Genomic DNA, 12,632 nt, shown 5'->3' with positions numbered 1-12,632 from the left:
AGGAGGTGAAGGGGGCAAGATCAGGAGGGTTTTTGTTTGTTTGGGGGATTGTTAATTATTTTTTTACTTTTTAAAAAAAAATTTTTTTTCAACGTTTATTTATTTTTGAGACAGAGAGAGACAGAGCATGAACGGGGGAAGGTCAGAGAGAGGGAGACACAGAATCGGAAACAGGCTCCAGGCTCTGAGCTGTCAGCACAGAGCCTGGCGGGGCTCGAACTCACGGACCGCGAGATCATGACCTGAGCCGAAGTTGGCGGCTTAGCCGACTGAGCCACCCAGGCGCCCTATTTTTTTACTTTAAAAATAACTTTTAATTGAAATATGTTCTTTTTAAAATTTAATTAATTAATTAATTAATTTAGAGAGAGACAGCGTGAGTTGGGGGAGGGGCAGAGAGAATCCCAAGAAGGCTCCGTGCTGTCAGTGCAGAGCCCGCCATGGGGCTTGAACTCATGAACCGTGAGATCGTGACCTGAGCCGAAACCAAGAGTCAGACTCTTGGCCGACTGAGCCACCCAGGCGCCCCTGGAAATATCATATCCTAGCAGAAAAATACTCATTGAATTTTCACAAAGTGACGTCCCCTGAAACCCACATGCAGATCGAGGAATAAAACACTGTCACAGACACAGAAGTAGTGACTTCGGGCTGGTATTTGGATAACAGGTCTTTTGTGCAAGGAGATTTAAAAAAAAAAATTGAGCTTTGGCAGCACGTAGAAGGTAGTTAAAGCCACGAGACGAGATGAAATCACCTGGGAAGTAGATGTGGCTAGAGAAGAGACTTGAGGACTAAGCTGTGGGATCATCTAACACTTAGTGATTGGAGACACGAAGAGGACGCAGCAGAAGAGACCGAGAAGGAGCGGACAGTGACGTGGGACACATCAAGACGGAGTGAAAAGAAAGAGCATCTGCTAAGTACATGCATTCTGCTACATACTGGGAATAAAGCAGTGAACAAGATCGATCATGTCCTCCCCCTCAAGGAGCTTATGTCAAGTGAGGTATATAGACAGGTAAAAAAATCTATCATCTATCTATCTATCTATCTATCAATCATCTATCAGTCTATTTGTTATCTATCTATCATCTATGTATCGTCTATCTCTCATCTATCTCTCATCTATCTATCTATCTGTCTATCATCCATTTGTTATCTATCTATCATCTATCTATCGTCTATCTCTCATCTATCTATCATCTATCTATCCACCAATCATCTATTTATTGTCTATCTATCATCTATCGTCTATCTCTCATCTATCATCTACCTATCTATCATCTATTATCTATCATCTATCTATTGTCTATCTCTCATCTATCTATCTATCATCTATTTATTATCTATCATCTATCGTCTATCTCTCATCTATCATCTATCTATCTATCATCTATTTATTATCTACCATCTATCTATCGTCTATCTCTCATCTATCATCTATCAATCATCTATCTATCATCTATTTATTATCTATCATCTATCTATCGTCTATCTCTCATCTCTCATCTATCTATCTATCTATCATCTATTTATTATCTATCATCTATCCATCTACCTATTATCTATCGATCTTGTGTCAGGATTCTCACACAGGGAGTCGTGACACGGAGCCTTTTCTTTCCAGGAGGCAACTTTATTCCTGCTGGCGCCACTCAGTTGGGTTCGTACCCGAAGAACTGAGCCCCGAACGCCACGTGGTGTAGTTTCTTATGTATTTTTTACTTCTTCGTCTCCCATATCTGGTAACACACAAACATGCCGTCTGATGAAGCGGTCTCATGTTACAGGGTCATGCGGGATGTTGTCATGTACGCGTATAGCCAGGTTGCCTTGAGGTTTCTTTTTTCTCCTTAGGGAGGGGACCCTACCACAATCTATCTATCTGTCTATCTATCTATCTATCTACTATTATCTATCTATCTATCACCTATCATCTCATTATAAATTATAAAACAGGCTCTGAAGAAAAAGCACAATGAAGATGTTTAAGTGGAGGGATCTGATTTAGTTAGGACCAGCTTCTCTGTGGAATTGATATTTAAGTTGACCCTTGAAGGATAGAGAGGGATTATGCGAGATCAAATGTGGGGGCTGTATTAGTTCGTTAGGGCTCATGTAACAAATACCACAAACTGGGTGGCTTCGGGAGGTTATTCTCTTACGGTTCTGGCGGCTACCAGTCAGAAGTCGAGGTGCAGCCAGGTCAGACTCTCTCTGAAGGCTCTAGGGAGCATCCTTCCATGCTTCTTCCAGCTTTTGGAACGTGGCAGCAGTATCCCAATCTCTGCCCCTGTCTTCACCGGGCTTTCTTCTCTGTGCGTTTGTCTCCGCGTCTTCTCTTCTTAGAAGGACCCCAATGATCGGACTGAAGGCCCATGTTAAATCTGGCATGATTTCCTCTTGAGATCCTCCATTAATCACATCTGCGGAGACCCTATTTCCCAATAACGTCACATTCTGAGATTCTGAGTAGACGTGTCTTGGGGGGGGGGGGATCACTATTCAGTCCACGACAGAAGAGGGCCAGGAGAAAAAAAAATGTTTAGGGGTGCACGGGTGGTTCAGTTAGTTGGTCAAGCATCTGACTTTGGCTCAGGTCACGATCTCAGGGTTCGTGAGTTCGAGCCCCGCGGCGGGCTCAGTGCGGACAGCCGGGAACCTGCTTCGGATTCTCTATCTCCCTCTCTTGTTGTGCCTTCCCTGCTCGTGCGCGCACTCTCTCAAAATAAATAAACATTTAAAAAAAAAAAAAACAGAAATGATCCGTTTGAAGCAATGACGTGCTGAAGCTGGTGGGAACCCATCCCGAAGAGCCGATCGTTAAATTTGTAGCAATTTTGTTATCTGTGCCCCAATCTCATCCACTATTTCTGTCAACTTTATCCCTTGGGGTTAAAGTAGGCAGAATTCTTAAATGGCTTCCAATGAGTCTCACCCTTGTATAATCTTCTCACTCTTGAGGGTATTTGAAATTTTTGAATATAACATGAAGCCTGTGCTGATGTTATGTTACGTAGCAAAATGGAGATTATCCCGAGTGGGCCTGACCTAATCAGATGATCCTTCAAAAAACTTAAAAAAAATTTTTTTTTGAGAGACAGAGAGAGACTGAGCACGAGGGGGGAGGGGCAGAGAGAGAGACACACACGGAATCCGAAGCAGGCTCCAGGCTCCGAGCTGTCAGCACAGAGCCCGACGCGGGGCTTGAACTCACTGACCGTGAAATCCTGACCTGAGCTGAAACTGGACCCTTAACTGACTGGGCCACCCAGGTGCCCCCAGATGATCCTTTTAAAAGCAGGGTGTCCTCTGGCTGGTGACCGAAGAGGAAGGCTGAGATTTAAGCACAAGGATTCAGTGCACCCTTGCCGACTTGAAGACGAAGGGGGCAGCTGAGGAAAGAACGTAGGTCGGAGAACCAGCCATGCTATGCCTGACTTCTGGCACGCGGAACTGTGAGGTACTAAATTTGTGTTGTTTTAAGTTGCTACGTTTGTGGTCATGTCTCCCCTAATGAGAAACCTCGTACACTTCGGAGGCTCCGCTAAAGTAAGGCGAAGAAGGCTCAGGGCTGGTTTGCTGAGCAAGGCCTGACCACAGAGAAGTATCTATGAGGCACCGGAGACTCCTAAGGGGGCAGGAGTGACGTTATTACCAGGTGTTACTCATATGATTACGACTTCACAACTGTCTTGTGAATTATAATCGTGGTTACGGGGTCCGTGCCGATTCTTACGTGGTGTGCCATTACAAGTAAGCAGGCCACACTGTGGGCCTTGTGAGCACCGACGCAAATCCCGGCCGTGGAAAAAGGAACCGCGTGAATTGCCGCATCATGTTCTTTCAGATTCCAGGTTGTTCTCTTGGAATATAGTTTTTCTCTTTTTGCAGGTTGGGCAGGTGCTCTGGAGGATGTGGGCCCTTGGATACAACTCCAGACTCCTATTTGCTACGAAGAAGCAAGCAGCTCACACAACAGAAGCCCAGTGACCAAAAAAAAAAAAAAAAAAAAAAAAAAAAAAAAAAAATTACAATCTTTCTAGAGATTTCCAATCGATGCAAAGGGGTAGCACAGCCCTGGCGTGAATATATCACAAAAGAGTATTTCTTGTTCTTGGTTTTTCTTTTTTTAAATTTTTTTTTAACATTTATTTATTTTTGAGACAGAGAGAGAGACAGAACATGAACAGGGGAGGGGCAGAGAGAGAGGGAGACACAGAATGCGAAGCGGGCTCCAGGTTCTGAGCCATCAGCCCAGAACCCGACGCGGGGCTCGAACTCACAGACCGCGAGATCGTGACCTGAGCTGAAAGTCGGCCGCTTAACCGACTGAGCCACCCAGGCGCCCCTTGGTTTTTCTTTTAAAGCAGCAGCTTTTGTAAATTTTTATTTATTTTTGAGAGAGGGTGCGTGCGTGCGTCTGCACAAGTGGGAGAGGGGCAGAGAGAGAGAGAGAGAGAGACACAGAATTCGAAGCAGGCTCCAGACTCTGAGCGGTCAGCACAGAACCAGATGTGGGACTCAAACCCATGTACCACAAGATAATGACCTGAGCCCAAGTCGGATGCTTAACTGACTGAGCCACCCAGGCGCCTTCAAAAGAGTATTTGTGATGTAGTGAGACATGATTGTGGCCTACTTTACTTGTAGGTGTTGACATGAAGTGTGCTCAAATGAATAAGGCTAATGAATGATGGGCGGCTGTTAGAGAGGAAGAGCTTCTTTTTTGCTCTATGGTCCTTCTAGCCGGACTTAGAATCAAACTGACCTAAGACAAATAAGACAAAATGAGATTTAATAGGCGTTCATATTGGGAATCCACAGAGACATGGACGTTCCAAAGACAATGAGAAAACGTGAAGCTTATATAAGCTAAGGAGAGGGGTAGGGTCTGGGGATCCAAAGGGGAGGAAGGCCCTTAGTAGGAACTTGCAAATTTAGGCAGTCAGGGGGCGAGGAGAGAGCTTTTCCTGCATCTGCTGGGTTTTGATTACCTTTAACTTGAACTGAACTTTATGCCAACGTGGCGCATTCTGGGTCGTCTCGTCCTGCACCCCTTTGTGGCTCCTGGGTTGAGCTGGAGTTAGTTTTTTAATGTTCATTTCCTTCCGATTCTCCCTAAAGGTGAGTTCTGATTCGGATCTCATGCTTCCTAGCTTTGTTGACTTAAGGTTGGGTCTTTATAGGAGTAATCGATCTTGCTGGATTGTATGTAAAATCAATGCGTGTTGGGCAGGGGGGGTCCAGATGATGGGGAATGGCTTACAGGGTAGGGAACCGGTAGAGGAAACAGAAGCCTCGGCCTCTTCTCCCAGGCAGATGTCCTTGAAAAATAATATAATAATCCCATAATAATAGCTTTCCTTTCTATAGCACTTTTGAAGCAAAAGCAGTGATTATCTCCATTGTACCATGAAATACATGACCAGTGAAAATCAATAACTTCCCATTGAGAAAAAGGAGATGTGGCCAGGTATCTAAAACAAGATATGTGAATGAGAAGAGACTTAGCACAACAAAGCACCGATGAAGCCGGGGAGGAGACAGATTTTAGAAGAGGGTTGGATGAGACAGAAGTTGCTGGATGTGTACTATGGGTGTTGATTTTAAAATGTGTGTGTGCGTGCGTGTGTTTTATTTAAGGTAACTTCTTTTTCTTTTTCTTTTTATTTATTTTTATTTTTTAACGTTTTATTTTATTTTTGAGACAGAGAGAGACAGAGCGTGAACAGGGGAGGGGCAGAGAGAGGGAGACACAGAATTTGAAACAGGCTCCAGGCTCTGAGCTGTCAGCACAGAGCCCGATGCGGGGCTCGAACTCACGGACCGCGAGATCATGACCTGAGCCGAAGTCGGCCGCCCAACCGACTGAACCACCCAGGCGCCCAAGGTAACTTCTTTTTTTTTTTAATTTTTTTTTCAACGTTTATTTATTTTTTGGGGGACAGAGAGAGACAGAGCATGAACGGGGGAGGGGCAGAGAGAGAGGGAGACACAGAATCAGAAACAGGCTCCAGGCTCTGAGCCATCAGCCCAGAGCCCGACGCGGGGCTCGAACTCACGGACCGCAAGATCGTGACCTGGCTGAAGTTGGACGCTTAACCGACTGCGCCACCCAGGCGCCCCAAGGTAACTTCTTTTTTAAAAAATTTTTTTAAAATAAGTTTTTAAACATTTATTTATTATTGAGACACAGAGATACAGAGCGTGAGCAGGAGAGGGGCAGAGAGAGAGAGGGAGACACAGAATCTGAAGCGGGCTCCAGGCTCTGAGCTGTCAGCACAGAGCCTGACACGGGGCTCGAACTCGAAAACCTCGAGATCATGACCTGAGCTGAAGTCGGTCGCTTGACTAACTGAACCACTCAGGCGCCCCTTAAGGTAACTTCTAGTGTGGGCTGAGACGGAATGCTATCTCCCGTTTGATACAGATAAATTCAAAGGGGGCAAATGAGTTTTATTAATTAAACCTAAAACATTTCTTTTTTATTTGATTTATTTTATTTTATTTTAGTTTTTTATTTTTATTTTTTTTTTTAAATTTTCTTTTTCAACATTTATTTATTTTTGGGACAGAGAGAGACAGAGCATGAACGGGGGAGGGGCAGAGAGAGAAGGAGACACAGAATCGGAAACAGGCTCCAGGCTCTGAGCCATCAGCCCAGAGCCTGACGCGGGGCTCGAACTCACGGACCGCGAGATCGTGACCTGGCTGAAGTCGGACGCTTAACCGACTGCGCCACCCAGGCGCCCCTATTTGATTTATTTTAGAGAGAGAGCGCGTGTGTGCATGAGTAGGGGAGAGGAGCAGAGGGAGAGCGAAGTAGAATCTCAAGCAGACTCCATGCTCAGTGCGGAATCCAACACGGGGTTCAATCTCACAACCTGGGATCGTGACGTGAGTAGAAATCAAGAGTCAGACCCTCAACCGACTGAGCCACCCAGGCGCCCCACACCTAAAATATGTCTTGCAGGGGCGCCTGGGTGGCTCAGTCGGTTGAGGGTCCGCCTTCAGCTCAGGTCACGATCTCACGGTTCATGAGTTCGGGCCCTGCATCGGGCTCTGTGCTGACAGCTCAGAGCCTGGAGCCTGCTTCCGATTCTGTGTCTCCCTCTCTCTCTGCCCCTCCCCTGCTTGCTCTCTCTCTCTCTCTCTCTCCCTCAAAAACAAACGTAAAAAAATTAAAAAAAAAATAAAGTATTTCTTGCAAAAAATATTACATGGTGGTGTAGGGGAGGAAAAATTGGCTTCTCCTCTACCCTCCTGGGTTCAGTGGCTGAGGGCTGTGAATCAAGCTGATAAAGGAATCGATTAACAAGAGAAAAGACGGTTTTATTATGTAAGTGCCCACGGGCGTTCACAAAGGAAAATGTGGCTCAAGGAGGCAGCCAATTAATGGAGGCTTATATACTATCTTAGGCTAAACCAAGGAAAAGGCATTTTGGGTTTCTGGGCAGGGGAGGTGAGTTATGGGAAGGTAAGGGAGGAAATGTATGACAAATACAGATAAAAGTGTCTCAGGTGATGAGTGGTGTCTTCCTGGTAGGAGACGTCTTTACAAATGGAAATTTCCTTTACAAAAGGGAAAATTTGTACTCTATTTTTGGGCAGTGAGGGGGAGATAAAGAGCTTTTCCTGTGTCTGCTGGTTCTCTTTGGCCTTTAGCTCAAAGCAATTCATAGGCCAAAGAGGCATATTTTGATCTCTTCAGTAGGCACATAATCCAGTTTTCTTTAGAAGTGGCTTTATCAGTGTCACTTATTTTGCAAATGATTTTCACGCATTTTTGCGTCTTTAAGTTAGAGATAGAAAGAAAAACCCATCCAATCAATTCGTAGCAATATTCCTCTGTCCGTTGCTTGGGGTGAGACACACGGGAGGGAACGCTGGAGCAGGAACAGAACAGATCCGGGTCAGTTCATGCAGCGAATAACAACTGAGCCAGCAGGACAGAGAACGTCCCTGCCTTCAGGGAGCTTACAGTCTCGTGGAAAGGAGAGAGACTTTTTTTTTTTAAATTTTTTTTTCAACGTTTATTTATTTTTGGGACAGAGAGAGACAGAGCATGAACGGGGGAGGGGCAGAGAGAGAGGGAGACACAGAATTGGAAACAGGCTCCAGGCTCTGAGCCATCAGCCGAGAGCCCGACGCGGGGCTCGAACTCACGCACGGACTGCGAGATCGTGACCTGGCTGAAGTCGGCCGCTTAACCGACTGCGCCACCCAGGCGCCCCAGGAGAGAGACTTTTAAGAAGCGAAACTTTTTTTTGGTTTGTTTTCTTTATTTATTTTGAGAGAGAGAGAGAGAGAGAGGGAGAGCAGGAGGGGCAGAGAGAGAGGGAGAAACAGAGTCCCAAGCAGGATCCACACCGTCCGCACAGAGACCGACGCGGGGCTCGAACTCACGAACCGTGAGATGGAGACCTGAGCCGCAATGAAGAGCCGGACGCTCAACCGACCGAGCCACCGAGGCGCCCCAAGAAGCGAAACGTAGTATGATAATTCAGAGTGGGGAAGAGGGTCAGAATATGCCCCCCCCAAAATATGCCACTTTGGCACGAGGATTATTTTGAGCTGCGGATCAACTGAGAAACAATAGACACAGAAGGAACTCTCTGCCTTCTCCCTTTCTACCTAAAAGCAGGGCAAACATTCCCATTTGTAATGGTCTCTCCTCCTCACCTACCAGGAAGAAGAGAATGACCCTTAATCACCACAGTTGACTCTTATCCCCGGAGACGTCACTGACTTGAGTCTGTGCACCAAACTGTGCAAAACAACCCTTATCTACCACTAGTTTCTCCCATATATTTACCTTCCCACCGTTTCTTAACCCTAGGAACCCAAATTCCTTTTCCTTTGTCCCGTTGTTTATTTCACAATTTATCACTCCTTGGCTCAAACGCTGCATAAGCACCTGGGTCTAATTGATGAGGGACCCTAAGGCAAGCTGAGGGCCAAGTACAAGCCGACATTACCGCGCCCCCCTCCCCCCACCAAGGTGGGGGTATGTGTGACATTCCTCAGGCACTCCTGGCTGCCCAAGGACCAACGAAAGGACAGAAAACACATGATCCAACTGAGAAGAGTCTCCATCCGTTTACAAATATCTCAGCAAATTACAAGAAAAAGGCAATCTTATCAATAGCCTAATCTCCAAAAACCTACCGACTCCGTATCCTGGAGCCCCAACATCACCTCCCCTCCATGGTGATGTGGGGAACAAAGGCAAGAAGGAAATGGCAGATAAAATTAAACTTCCTTATAACCTGCAGCCCATTGGCAGATACTTGAGGCGGGCGGAGTAAAACGTTTCTCCAGGAACTGCCCACGGGTCCTGGGCAGAATAAATAATAAACGCATTTATTATTTATTTGATAATAAATTAACTAATTTATTTATTTAATAATAAGTTAATCATTTCTTTATTTAATAAACCACCCTTTAAGAAAGGTGATTTAATAAAATCTTTAATAAAATATTAAGTCACCTTTTTGCAACAAAGACGTCTTCAAGAATTCTTTCTTGGCTGTCGGCTCTGGACCTCACCATCACCCCAAAACCCCGTCATAATCACCACTTTGGAGATTTCACTTCTTTTCCACATAGCTTCCCCACCTCTGCCACACACACCCATAAAATGAAAAGTACCAATTAAGGGGCGCCTGGGTGGCTCAGTCGGTTAAGCATCTGACTTCAGTTCAGGTCACGATCTCGTGGTTTGTGGATGTGAGCCCCGCATCGGGCTCTGTGCTGACAGCTCAGAGCCTGGAGCCTGCTTCGGATTCTGTGTTTCCCTCTCTCTGTGCCCCTCCCCTACTCTCTCTCTCTCAAAATTAAACATTTAAAACAATCAATTAAATGTGTATTTGTTCCTCCTGTTCATCTGTCTTTTGTCATTTAAAGTTATTTTTAAATTTTTTAATGTTTATTTTTGAGAGAGAGAGACAGAGCATGAGCAGGGGAGGGGCACAGAGAGAGGGAGACCCAGAATCCGAAGCAGGCTCCAGGCTCTGAGCTGTCAGCACAGAGCCCAACACAGGCCTCGAACTCGTGAACTGTGAGATCATGACCTGAGCCGAAGCCAGATGCTTAACCGATTGAGCCACCTGTCTTCTGTCAGTTTAATTCACAGGCTTCGGGTACTGAACCTAAGAGGGTATAGGAAAAGCTTTCTTCTTCCCTACGTTGGCGATAACGGTTTTGAAGAAAATAAAAGAAAGTAATGAGATAGGGGATTGAGGAAGGTGACTTTAGATAAGGTAGTTGGGGGAGACTCCTCTGAGAAGGTGACATCTTAGTTGAGACCTGAAAGGTAAAAAGGCACAGACCATAAAAAGACCTCAGGAAACGCGTTCCAGTCAGAGGGAATAGTAAATGAAAAATCCCTCGATTAGACGTCAGCCCGGAGTACTCAATAGGCAGAAAGAAAAGTCCAGAGTGGTTGGAGTGGCCTGAACTAGGGAAAGAGTTTAATTAGATGAGGTCGGAAATGTTGGCAATTTGGCTGACGGTGCAGGTTCTTGTAGGTCAGTGGTTCCCAAACTTAACTGAGCATCAGAATCACCTGGAGGACCTGGTCAACTTAATCCAGTTTCTTCGGTCCCCTCCCTAGAGTTTTTGATTCTGGGCATCTGGGGCGGGTCCCACAATTTGCATCTTGGAAGGACCGGAGTTCTTATCCTACTTGGCTACACCTTGAATGAAATCATTGATATCACTGAGCCTTAATTTCCTACTTGCCTATTAAGCATCAGAAATCAAAGCTTCACGGGGTGTTGAATGATCTCATCTATGTGCTAGAACAGGGAAAATGGAAAGCCTTTGCGATTGTTAACAAAGATGACATTTCTGGGTTGCAAACAAAGGAAATCCCCCGTCTAGTTGTGGGATGTGCTAAATGGAAGGACACAGAGGAGAGATGAGGCACGGGGAATTGCAGGCAGGCATGAGTTTTTAAAAGTTAAATTTAAGGTAAAACATATTTGATAAATGGAGAGCCCAACTTGGGCCAAGAGGTTAGATTTTTAGACTGAACTTGAATGCCTTAATCTTGAATGCACTTATTCACAGAACTGTGTGACTTTGATCTTGGAAGAAATAAAACACTCCGTTAAAGGCTCAAAAGACTTTTGTTCGAAGAGACCAGTACGCAACTCTTAAAACCTTTTTGAAGTGGAAATGATTGGAACTCTCCGGTATTTTACCCATCAGGGGAGAGGGTTTGGTGAGGCTCACCCTAGGGGTTGTCTTGCACTGTATCCTTCATGGCTGATAACGGCTGGAAATTTAACCTAAAGGTTTTGGAGCCTAATGTGTGTGTATGGGGAGAGTCAATATGTATTTAATTTTAGATAACACAACTGAGAAAGACTAGAGGTAGAAAAGAGGTTTTGTGTGTGAGTGTGTGTGTGTGTGTGTGTGTGTGTTCACATGTATGCAGGATATTCCTGTCTCTAGTCTGATAGCAGTCAAATGAAATCTACATTTCCAATGGTGGAGAGACCAACAACCTTCCAGATTATATTTAAGCCATCCTTCTGTGCTTGGGTTTGGTACAAATCTAGTAGTCACCCCTGTGTTTTACGTTTGAACTGGTTGATACGAGAACCTGATAGCACAGAGACTTTTTCTGAACATTTCTAAGGAGAGGGTAGACTCCTATCTAACACGAATAGTGTCTGTGTCATGCTTTGTGGATGTGGGTTCTGTCAGAGTTTCCAGATACATCTAAAGTGGTCTGCTAAATCCTCCTTCACTCATTTTCTCAAGAGAAGGAAGAGGGCGGGGCGCCTGGGTGACTCAGCCGGCTAAGCGTCAGACTTCAGCCGGGGTCATGATCTCGTGGTTCCTGAGTTCGAGTCCCACGTGGGGCTCTGTGCTGACAGCCCGGAGCCTGGAGTCTTCTTTGGATTCTGTGTCTTCCTCCTTCTCTCACTCATGCTCTGTCTCTTAAAAAGAAATAAAGGCGAACAATTAAAGGAGAAGGAACTGGGCTGGAGAAGGCTTTATGTGGGTATCCCTTATTGGAATCCAACTCCTGGGAGCCTGTCACACTTTCAACTCTGATCAATTAACAGGGATTAATGATTGACACCTAGAGTTGGTGAGGTGGAAACCCAGGAAGGAGAAAAAGAGGTGATGTCAGACGTGGAGGGCTGGTGTCAAAGGGCAGACATGGGTCTGGAGCCCTCTCCTTCACCCCAGATGCAGCAGGGTCTACATGATGGTGGGGGAGAGTTTGGGTAGGACTCCCGTTACTTAGACGAGAATCTGGCTCCATTGTCGTGTCCTCTTGATGGAACTTTTAATTTTCATTTTTTAAAAAAAAATTTTTTTTCAACGTTTATTTATTTTTGGGACAGAGAGAGACAGAGCATGAATGGGGGAGGGGCAGAGAGAGAGGGAGACAGAATCGGAAACAGGCTCCAGGCTCTGAGCCATCAGCCCAGAGCCCGACACGGGGCTCGAACTTGCGGACCACGAGATCGTGACCTGGCTGAAGTCGGACGCTTAACCGACTGCGCCACCCAGGCGCCCCTAATTTTCATTTTTTAAAAAAAATGTTTATTTTGAGAGAGGGAGAGAATGTGCGTGAGCAGGGGAGGGGCAGAGAGAGAGAGAGG

The sequence above is a fragment of the Prionailurus bengalensis genome, chromosome X (genome assembly GCF_016509475.1).
Source record: "Prionailurus bengalensis isolate Pbe53 chromosome X, Fcat_Pben_1.1_paternal_pri, whole genome shotgun sequence".
Classification (NCBI taxonomy): domain Eukaryota; kingdom Metazoa; phylum Chordata; class Mammalia; order Carnivora; family Felidae; genus Prionailurus; species Prionailurus bengalensis.
The sequence above is the reverse complement of the archived record's forward strand: the minus strand, read 5'-3'. Positions refer to the sequence as shown.